The sequence below is a fragment of the Capsicum annuum genome, chromosome 4 (assembly GCF_002878395.1).
Source record: "Capsicum annuum cultivar UCD-10X-F1 chromosome 4, UCD10Xv1.1, whole genome shotgun sequence".
In the NCBI taxonomy this organism is placed as follows: Eukaryota; Viridiplantae; Streptophyta; class Magnoliopsida; order Solanales; family Solanaceae; genus Capsicum; species Capsicum annuum.
In genome coordinates, this window is record NC_061114.1 from 181,085,835 (window position 1) to 181,096,574 (window position 10,740).

Below are 10,740 nucleotides of genomic sequence, written 5' to 3' on the forward strand. Positions count from 1 at the left end.
ATATATATATATACTACAATATATACACACACTAAATATATAGTTATATACTAATTTCTAAAACATATACACATGTATACGTTAAATATATACTACTTTAGAAAATATACACATATATTCGTACCATTCAATATATATGTACACATATAAAATATATGTATTTCTTTAAATAAGACATATGCTACTTAATAAAATAAAATAATAATACTTTATAGTAAATTAGTAATATTTTAAAATTAATTATTTAATTTAAACTAAAAATTCAATTTAAATCATTAAATGGAAAAAATTACAAAGTAAGGACTAATGAGTGAATGAATGTTGAATTTTATTGATTGAAAAATGATCCAAAATTTATAATTTACATGGATGAAAAATCTACAAATTTTGCATAATTTTTTTTCAACTCATTCATGTTAATATTAACGGGAACTTGCATAGGATAGTCAAAGTCAATGGGGGTAAAACCATGCATTGGACTTGATTCTGCTGAGTTCTCCCGTGAAGTCATAATTTCTTCTAGTCTCTGCTTGTCGTTCGGCTCCGCTTCCATTCCTTGATTTCTTTGTTCGACTCTAATCCAATCTCTTAGGAAAACCAGAACATTCATTGCACTGCTTCCCAATAAATGTCGGTTGTCTCCAAGATGCTGTCGTTCCTGACTAAAAGCACTCTCCGATGCAACAATTGACATTGGAACATTCAAGATATCTTTAGCTAATCTTGAAAGCATAGGATATTGTGCTTCATTATTCCTCCACCAATCCAACGTGTTGATCCGTCGTCTGCGATCCTCTAGCGGTGATCGGAGATAATACTTCAGCTCTTTCCAATAAGTTGTTGTGTAAGCTCCCTCCTCAACACTATTCCAACAAGGTAAATCATAAAAGTGATCAGGAAAACCACTATGTGTCGGCCTTTTAGAAGATGATGGCTCCTCAGGAGGATGAGGAGCGACAGTTGGAGTGATATTTTTCGGTACAACTAAATCAACTAAATCAGTATAGTGGTTATATAATTTATCTATGTAAGCATTCGCATCGGGCATAGCCGTCCACAAATCAGGTTTTTCTTGTTATTCATTATCAGAATCATTGTTAGTATTTATCTATAAGTTAGCATAAATAAAAGTACTAAAGTGGAACATAGTAGTATATTTCATGCACGGATTTAGCATAGCACTAACCAAGTAAATACGGAAAATCGAAAAAAATATTTTTTAAATTTAGCAAACATGGCACCAACAACTTCTTTGTAACCTTCTTTATTTTTATATTCTTTGAGCAAACCAGAAATATTGGTTATATATGCCAAAATATTACAAACAGTAGGATAATAAGCACCAAAAAATTCAATCGTAGCTAGATAAAATTTTCCAAAAACTTAACAAGATCATTAATTATAGCCCAGTCAGAATTATATAGCATGCAGTGGGTAGAATCAGCAAACGAACCATAATGTTGGTTAAAAGATAGTGTAATAGGAACTCTATATTTATAACAAGTTTTTAAAAAATCATACGTAGCATTCTATCTAGTATCACATTCTTCAGGCATTAATATCGGTGCAAGTCCATTTTGTTCACATTTAAGTTTAGAGTCTTTAATTCTTCTTCTATGATTATTTCCTTGAATAAAACCAACGGCAAGCCGAATTTTTTCAATATAAAGCACAAAAAACTGAAGACCATCTCTTACAATTAAATTTTATATATGAAAAGCATATTTAAAATGAAAAATTTCAGGTAACGACAGAGATAGCTTAGATTTTTAACTTTATTATAGCAGTCTTACTGTTAGAAGTATTATTAAAAGCAATACATAAGATTTTATTTTCAATACCGTAAAATTCTGTAACTTTAGTAATCAAATTAGCAATAAAATCTTCAGTATGTTTACGATCTTCATCATATAAAAAAGCAAGAATACCTTTTTGCATAATAAAATTACCACCTATCCAGTGACAAGTAATCGTTAAATAATCATTTTTATTTACAGCACGACCAAGATCAGAAGTTAGGGACATTCTACATTGAATATTTTTTAACAATGTTGATAAATAAAAATAATATTGTGAATGAAGTCTAAAAATATCGGCCCTACAAGTACTTCTAGGAATACCATTAAACATAGGATTATAAATTGCTAGAATATATTGAATAAAGGCATCAGAAGAAGGAAAACTAAAAGGCAAACAACCCACAGCTACCATTTTAGCTATTTCTTCTCGATCCCTCAATTTATCGTAATTCTTCATTACCTGACCGGTTGCTGGGTCCATTCTAGTTTGCGTTGGCCCAGCAGCATCTGCACCAACTCGTGCAATATTTAACTCTCTTTCTTGATTATCACTTTATGTCTTATTAACGTATCCGTATGCCCTTACTTGCCTCTTTTTTTATGTTTATATATTTGTTGACAAATATTGCATTGTACCTCAACAGCTGATATACGATCAAAAAATTATCATGCAATACTAGTTGGTTTACGAGCTCTTGGGGAACGGGGAGGACAGGGAGGGAGATTAGTCGATTCAGATCTAACGTTAGCATTTTCTACTGTGGGTGTCTCACCAATATTTTCATCATCTTCATCTAAATTAACCGCATCTACTTTATTTTCTTCTTCTATATCGTGATTTTCCTGAGTTTCTACATAATCCATATCATGGGCACCTACACCTATTTTTTTCTCAAAAGGTTGACTAAGCGGTACCGGAGGCGGAGACACATGGGTATATCTACTACTTGAAGTACCTCTACTGCTAGTAATTTGCTTTTTACTACCACTACCACTTCCGGGATAAATTTTTTAACACCTTTAGTGGAGAGGTTTCTTAATTCATCCATGATATAAATTAAACTAAAAAAATTCAAAATACACAAATATAATAAAATTAAATATTCAACAATTAATACACTAATTAAAAATTAAATGTAAGAGATGGAATGACAATACCAAATTTTAGAATTATCCAAAGGTTTCGACTTTAGAAACTTCCACTCATACTTTGTAATCGCAAAATTAAAAAATTAAAAAATTAAAGTGAGCACTTTAGGAAATATATAGAATATTTGAGAATTGAGAATTGAGAATTGAGATTTGAGAGAGAGCACTACTAGAAAACATTAAATTTCTGACGGCCAATGTAGTCGGAATGTGGTCGGAATTTAAGATATTTCGGACTACTTTCCGACTACTTGTGGTAGTCGGAATATAGCTTGTCGGAAAATCGCTTCCGACTAATGTAGTCGGATATTTAATAAATATTTAATAAATATTTATTTAATAATTATAAATATTTCGACTATTGTAGTCAGAAATTTAATAAATAATTATTTAATAAATTTAATTATTTCGACTACTGTAGTCGGAAATTTAATAAATAATTATTTAAAAATTTAATTATTCCGAATACTATACTAAGAAATTTAATAAATAATTATTTAATTAATTTAATTATTCAGACTACTGTAGTCGGAATTTAATAAATAATTATTTAGTTATTTTAATTATTCCGACTATCGTAGTCGAAAATTTAATAAATAATTATTTAATTATTTTAATTATTTCGACTAGGGTAGTCAAAATTTTAAAAATAATTATTTAATAATTTTAATTATTTCGACTACTGTAGTCAGAAATTTAATAAATAATTATTATTTGATAAATATTTATTTAATAATTATTATATTGCATTAGCTTACACTGTTTTCAGATTATAAACAATAACTAATGTATTTTTCACAATAGGATCAAACACGACAAAAAATTATAAATACAAGCACTTTAAACCATTCAAAACAAACATCAAATCAAATAGTTTAAACATCTAAATGTCACAACCAAAACAAGAACAATAACTACAATCTAATTATCATTAAATTCATTATCTTCCTCGTCATGAAATAGTTGCGGCATGTGCTTCTTAACCAACTCCTCTAATTTATCAAATTTGGCAAACCTAGCATCGTTAGCTGCATATTTCTGCGTCAATTCCACAATTTGCTTTTTCATCGCTTCCATTTCTTCAACAGTTTGCAAAGTAGAAGAGGAACTGAGAAACAACGAAGGAGTACTCGAGGATTGGAGAACTCCTATCCCGTAGGTTCTGCCTTTCTTTGGACCACCTACCACAGCTGTCCACATATCATTCATTTCTGCAGGTGATGGTTGGACCATGGTACCATCCTCTGAAGTAGGTTGGGTTTGATGCCACTCTTCTATGCTTTTTTGAAATTCTTCCTGAAAGAAAAATTATTTGTTAGTACGTAAACAAGCAAAGTTGAGTAATAATAAAACAATGTATGTAAAAGTTATTATCTTACATATGCAATCCTAGCACGCGGTTTGACCCAATCTCCTCTCGTACCGTCCTTGTTTTTCTTCCTATGCGTCTTTTCGTAGATTTCAAGATAAGGGTGCTCTTTTCCCCCATTTTCATATTCCTGCAAAATTAGATGAATATGAAAATAGTACTAATCATGATTATAACAATGGTGTTGATGGTGCTGAACTAAGTCTAAATGATCCTACCAGTGGTGCTGATGGTGCTGAGTCATAAAATAAAATTAATTTCAAAAGGTTACTAACAGGTTGGGGGTATTGATTTAATTAAAAAAGTTTGGTATGATAAGGTAACTATTAAATTACAACATTCTTAAAACATATACAACTAACATAAAACCTAAGGTTAGTTCGAAAATTAACCAAGATATTTTTTCTTGATTATGCCACTTTATTGATTCCAAAGACCTTTGTGGTATTGCTTTACGGCGTGGCATGTTGTAATTGTGTTAAGTGAAAATGGAAGTGAAATTCTGCATAAACATTGGACTGGTTTGCTGACTTGAAGGTAGTACTTAGCTGGGTTTGGTATTACTCCACTCTTCATTAAAGTGCCATGGTTTTGCTGTTGTATATGTATGACTTGAAAATTAACATCACTTCATAATGAATTTGGGAAGTTTGACAATTCAGGAGTTACATACTAGTACTTATTTTCATTTGCTTTTTGTTCTTTTCTCGAAGATGGATCTTACAACTAAACCACTGCATGAAAACTTATTTTCCAAACACACATAATTAGGTTGTTCAAAGAAATCAATGTTGATATTTTTATGGTTGTGGTATTGTTGCATCTGGATGCATATAAAAGCTTTACATAGAACTCAATAACTATGAGTCTAGAATGAAGAAAGGGAGTCAAATTTAGGATGAATCAAATTTGTTAATAGGATTAATTTTCGATCCTATGTTGTTAGAGATTTTTAATTGATAATCACTAGAGTTTATTTTCTAAGTAATGTTTCTAAAGAAAAAGAGAGAAGTTCTGAAAAGTTATGCATTGCCTAATATCTTAGAGAGGGCATTTGGTGTAACAACTTAGTAATTTAGGCACTAAGCTTGTAATTTAGTTGTCCTAAGTTCTTGTATACAACTGTTTGTTACACATTACAAACCGGTGTTCTTTTATAAAGCAAATGGACTATGGGCTATTAACTCTTCATCCAACAACTAGTCTTCTCCTGGTCTCAGCTTAATAGCCCTTTGCCCAAACTTATCACTTAATTTTAGATACTCGAACTATTTTTACTTTTGAAGGTTAGCATATCCCTGGATCATTTACTGCAGCAACAGCAGCAACTGCAGTTAAGGCAACAGTGACCCAGACAAGATAAAGGTCGAGATAAGCTTAAGAGCCCAAGCTTAGTAGGCCAGAGCACGTTCTTGCTAGTAGATAGGAGTGTTTTATTCATAGTTTTAAGTGATACTGAAATATCTTTTAAAAAATGAAGTGAATCAGTAAATGTAGAAAATTCTTGACAGTTAAATACTGTCAACTCATCAATTGTGTCTTAACGAAGGCATTCACATACACATACACTAATTCTTTTCTTCTTACTTTGTAAAACCATTAGGCAGTGTGATACAAGATCAAGTTCACAAAAAATGAAACAAGCAACAACAAGAGTAACAAGATGTCAACAACAATACTAGTGAATCGAAATAGGCCACACATGGCTTCACTAGACTTCAAGATGAACAACAAGAAGAAGATAACAACAACAGTGAATTGAAAGAGCCCCACACGGCTTCACTTTGTCATGTTTTAGAACATTGAAACAAATCATAGATTTAAGATAATATTTCCAGTCTTCGTTGGTGGGTAGTGAAACTTATTGAACCTCTTGTGTGCAATGAGCCACCCGTTTCAGACACTCTATTTGCCTTTGCCCATTCCTTCCTCGTCCTAAATTTAGGAGTATCCCATTTTACCAAGAACTGGTCCCACACACCAGCATTCATCCAACTAGGTTTTTTCAAGTTCTTTTGGGCCTCATATAAGTGTTGTTTGATCCGTAGAGCTACTTTGAACTTGAAAATGCGTTGTATTTCATTTTCATGACAAGAATTCCATGCACACTTTGTCTGCAAAATAGTTTAATATAAAGTCATGAAATAAGTTGACGGATACAAAGGTAAATTCATCATTGATATCATAATGAAATGTTAAATTCTTTGAATTGGATTATACTATAAATTGGTTCCACATAAGAACTCTGATGTCGAGTTTAATCTCATTCCAACTACCCTACGGCTCCATGTAAAATGGTTTAATTGCTTCTATAATCATATGTCCGCTGCTATATGCGAGAATGAACCTACAATAAAATTATATTAAATTATCTTATATTTCAAAAATTTTAAAAATTACGAAAAAACATAAGGTTTACTTATGCATTACCACCATTAGGGGCGATAATTAGCCTACTGTTGCCATCATACTACCTCTTTAAATCTCAGAATTAGGGAAACAAGTGTTATGGAATTAGACAATGTGGCACTATCAATGGATGGTGATGTTGATATGCTAGCACCTCCAATTCTCAATCCAGAAAGGCTAGGTGTGGATGATGTTGAAGGTACAGATGAAGAACTACTATACAGACTATTGTGGGGAAAAGAGGGTTGAAACTGGTGGGGCGGTGGGGGCATGAAAGATATATTTGGTAGTGAAATATTTGCCCTTGGTGGAGGAAGAATATTTGTAGTAGCTGGTGGAAGAGTTGTGGTAACAGGTGGTGGTGGTGCTGTATATTGACCTGCGGGAACATTATTAGTTCCTTTCTTACCTTTCTTACGCTATCCATTACCATGACCTTTTGATGCCATTGATTTTATTTATTAAGAACCTGGAAAAAATAGAACCACAATATAAAAACATAAACAACAGATTCAGCAAATGAGTTACAAATATATAATTACTCATATAGGAGTTAGCTATAGCAAACAATAGACAACAAGAGATCAAAGTACCATCAAAGAATTAGAGTATGAAAAACAAGGCTGTGAACTCATTGGAATAAGTACCTTTCATTAATACTCACACTGATGCAAGACTAGACAACATTTGGTTATTTCTTCTTTTAATTGAGTTTCCTCTTAGGTGCAAAAAATGTCAAAAATAGAGGGAAGAAGAAATTAAGTGCAGAAGTGGAAAAAAATTACGATTTACAATGGTTGACCTTGCACTTTAGTCTTAACATCGTTTTGGCATTTTATCTTCTTCTATTTCTTTAAAATAGAAAAAAAAATGAAATAGAAGTACTCTGGCTAATTACTTTAGAAATGAGAAAGAAAAATAACAGATAAAGAGGTCTAAAATTAAGTACTAGAACAATTTTATAACATTATTATGAATAAAAAAATAGAATGAAGATTAGAAAAGTCTTGCACAAATATATAATAAAACTTAGGATACCTTAAACTAAAGCTACATCTAACAAAAAAAAAGCTAAATTCATTTACTAATAATAGTACTCCATCTTTTTCTAATCAAACATCAAACATGAAAGCAGGCCTCAAGAAGAAAAAAGTTTGGCTGCTATAACTAACTTATACCTAAAAGTTAGGTAAACAGTTAGGCATATGCACTGATAAGTCAATAGCAATAACCAAATTGTAGCTGTATGAAATTTATTTGTGTACTAAACTAAAAATAGGTTTAAGCATATCCTGTGCATTTAGTCAAGGTGCGTGAAAGCTTGCTTGGACACCATGTTATCAAACTAAAAAATTGAGATGGAGTAACTCTCTTAAGCTTGTCTTCCAACCTGAAGAAGGCTATTATGGTGCCTTTAACAAGATTAAGGCACACAAGATGGGTTTCAAGATATATTTGACTTACATGTTTTACCATGTCTGCTAATTGGTATTAGTGGTTTAATACTTGGTCTTATTATGGTAATGCAAGGGACATAGAGCAAGCCTGCATAAAAATAGGGACCTAATCTTTTCTTTTTTTGTGGTGTCTCTAACAATCCAACTAGTTTCCTCAGAAACTGGTCATCTAGAGTCCATGCAATTCAGTTTTCAATCCAATGTTCCAAATAGTTAAAGTAAAGGTTCGATAATTCTGAATCAACAAGTCAATGCTTGTCTTTTCTGTCAGTTTTCGATATTTAACAGTCAAAGCTTGTTAATAATTCAATATTAACTGCTAATACATAGAAAACTTGAAAGCAAATAACCAAATGCTTGTATGAAAGGAGGAAGCAGTATGTTTCCATATGATGTAGATAGAACAACCATACAAATGAATGCAATGTAATAAGAAAATGCAATAAGACAAGCAAATCATGTTGCATAGTTACTGTAATACCCCAATTTTCTGAATCAAAATGCTACACAGTGCTTATGACCCCGAAGGACTACAAGCTTACCCATGACTCATATCTGTACCTGTATACTACATAATGTATCATAAAATGCAGAAACATAAACATGAAAGGCCATAAGGTTCGAACTGAATAAACGTCTGATAACAAAATGTCTGAAAAAGGTATAACAATACAAAAACAACTCATAAATACTAAAAATAATGAGATCTAAATATCTAATCTGGCATCTAGTCTGAAAGCCTCTAACTGAACTGAATAAGGAGTTGAAGGAACATGTCTCCAACTAACTCCATCTAGCAACTGAATAGTAAGTGTAGCAATAATCATATCGTCCTCGAATGAGAAGGACTCACTGCAAACTCTAAACACTAGATGCTACTACTGATCTGGAGCTCGTGTCTCTGAACCTATGGTGTAAATAAGAGAAAGCACCATAGAGCAAATGCATCAGTACGTCTGAATGTACTGAATATACGAGTGAGGTAGGCTAAATGCAAAGGGTTATATGTATGAACAATGCTGACTAATATGAACATGAGAATACATATATACATACATAACTATAAATGAACTCGTGGAGATACTGACTACTAAGTTTGAATACTGACAACATGAGTGTACTGATACTGAGATACTGAATAGATGAACGACTATTTTTGATAGTTCAAATTATGAAGAACTAGTTTGGTTGACTGTGTCTAATAGTTCTAAAGCTGAATACTGATATCATGAATTCTAATAATGGATATGACTAATACATGAGTTTAGAAAACTAATATAATTGATATAACTATGATGATCGACCTAACCAATGTAACTGATACTGAGTGACCGTATCTGACAGTCTAAGTTCTGATGGAACTATCTGAGTTCCGTTCTACTTGGAGTAACTAAATATGAGATCAGTCCTATCTATCGGGTGATCATGAGTATACTGATAATAAGAATAATTTGACTTAGTTTGAGATTATTCCTATCTAGAAGGTGATCTTTAAATCTAATGATTTTGATACTGATTAATCATAGTTGAGATTAGTCCTAGCTAATGGGTGATCTTAAAGTCTATTTACAATGATAAGAATTGACTATATCTAACAGTACTGAATCTGTACTACTAAGCTGAGTTGACTGTGTCTGAAAGCCCTGATTCTGTAACTAAAACTGTGGGTATGTTCATCTAACCGACATGCCCCAAGCTAAGCTGACTGAGGTCCAATCTCTGCCCTGACTGGAAGGGTGTCAGTACCGCACCACCAGTAAAGACATCTGATGTGGATTCAGTCCTAATCTAGCAGTTGACTCCTGGGATCAGTCTTATATATGTAAATATGCTAACGGGTAACCCCTGAGTATGTCAGTCCTATCTAACGGGTGATATCTCATACCTATGTTGGCTACATAGTTCTAAAACTTAGGGATTGCTTCTAAGGATCGTAGTCCTAATCTAGCGGGTGAGTCCCAATCCCTAGGCTCACTCGGTGTTGAATCCTACTCCCATCTGAAAGATACTGAACAAAATAACTGGGATGAACTGAATAACTAAACTGAACTGATTAGTAGAACTGATACTGATTAACTAAACTGATACTAGTGGTATTGTTTAGCGAAGCCAAAACTGAGTTTACTGGATTTCGATGATGGACGGAATAGAATGAATTCTGAGAATTGATTAAGAGTACTGAAGTTACTAAGATTTACTCTGATTACTGAGGTTACTGAGCACTAAGATTATTGAGATTTCTAAGTTTTCCTGAGTCACATGACTAACTGAATTCTATAGATCATGGCTTAACTGAGAGTATCGTGATAACATGACATGGATCTAGGCACATAGCTATTTTTTTGGGTACAAATACCCCCAGGACTCGATAGAAGGAAACTGACACACATGACATGACTTGATCACAAGATTTGAGTCCACAATTCATAATATCATAAGTAGGGAATATCATATTTCATATAGTTATTCAACATCTTAAACATTGTACGGAATGAATGGATATATTTCGTGTACATATTGTATATCTCCATTATCTTACATGCTTCATACCACCATA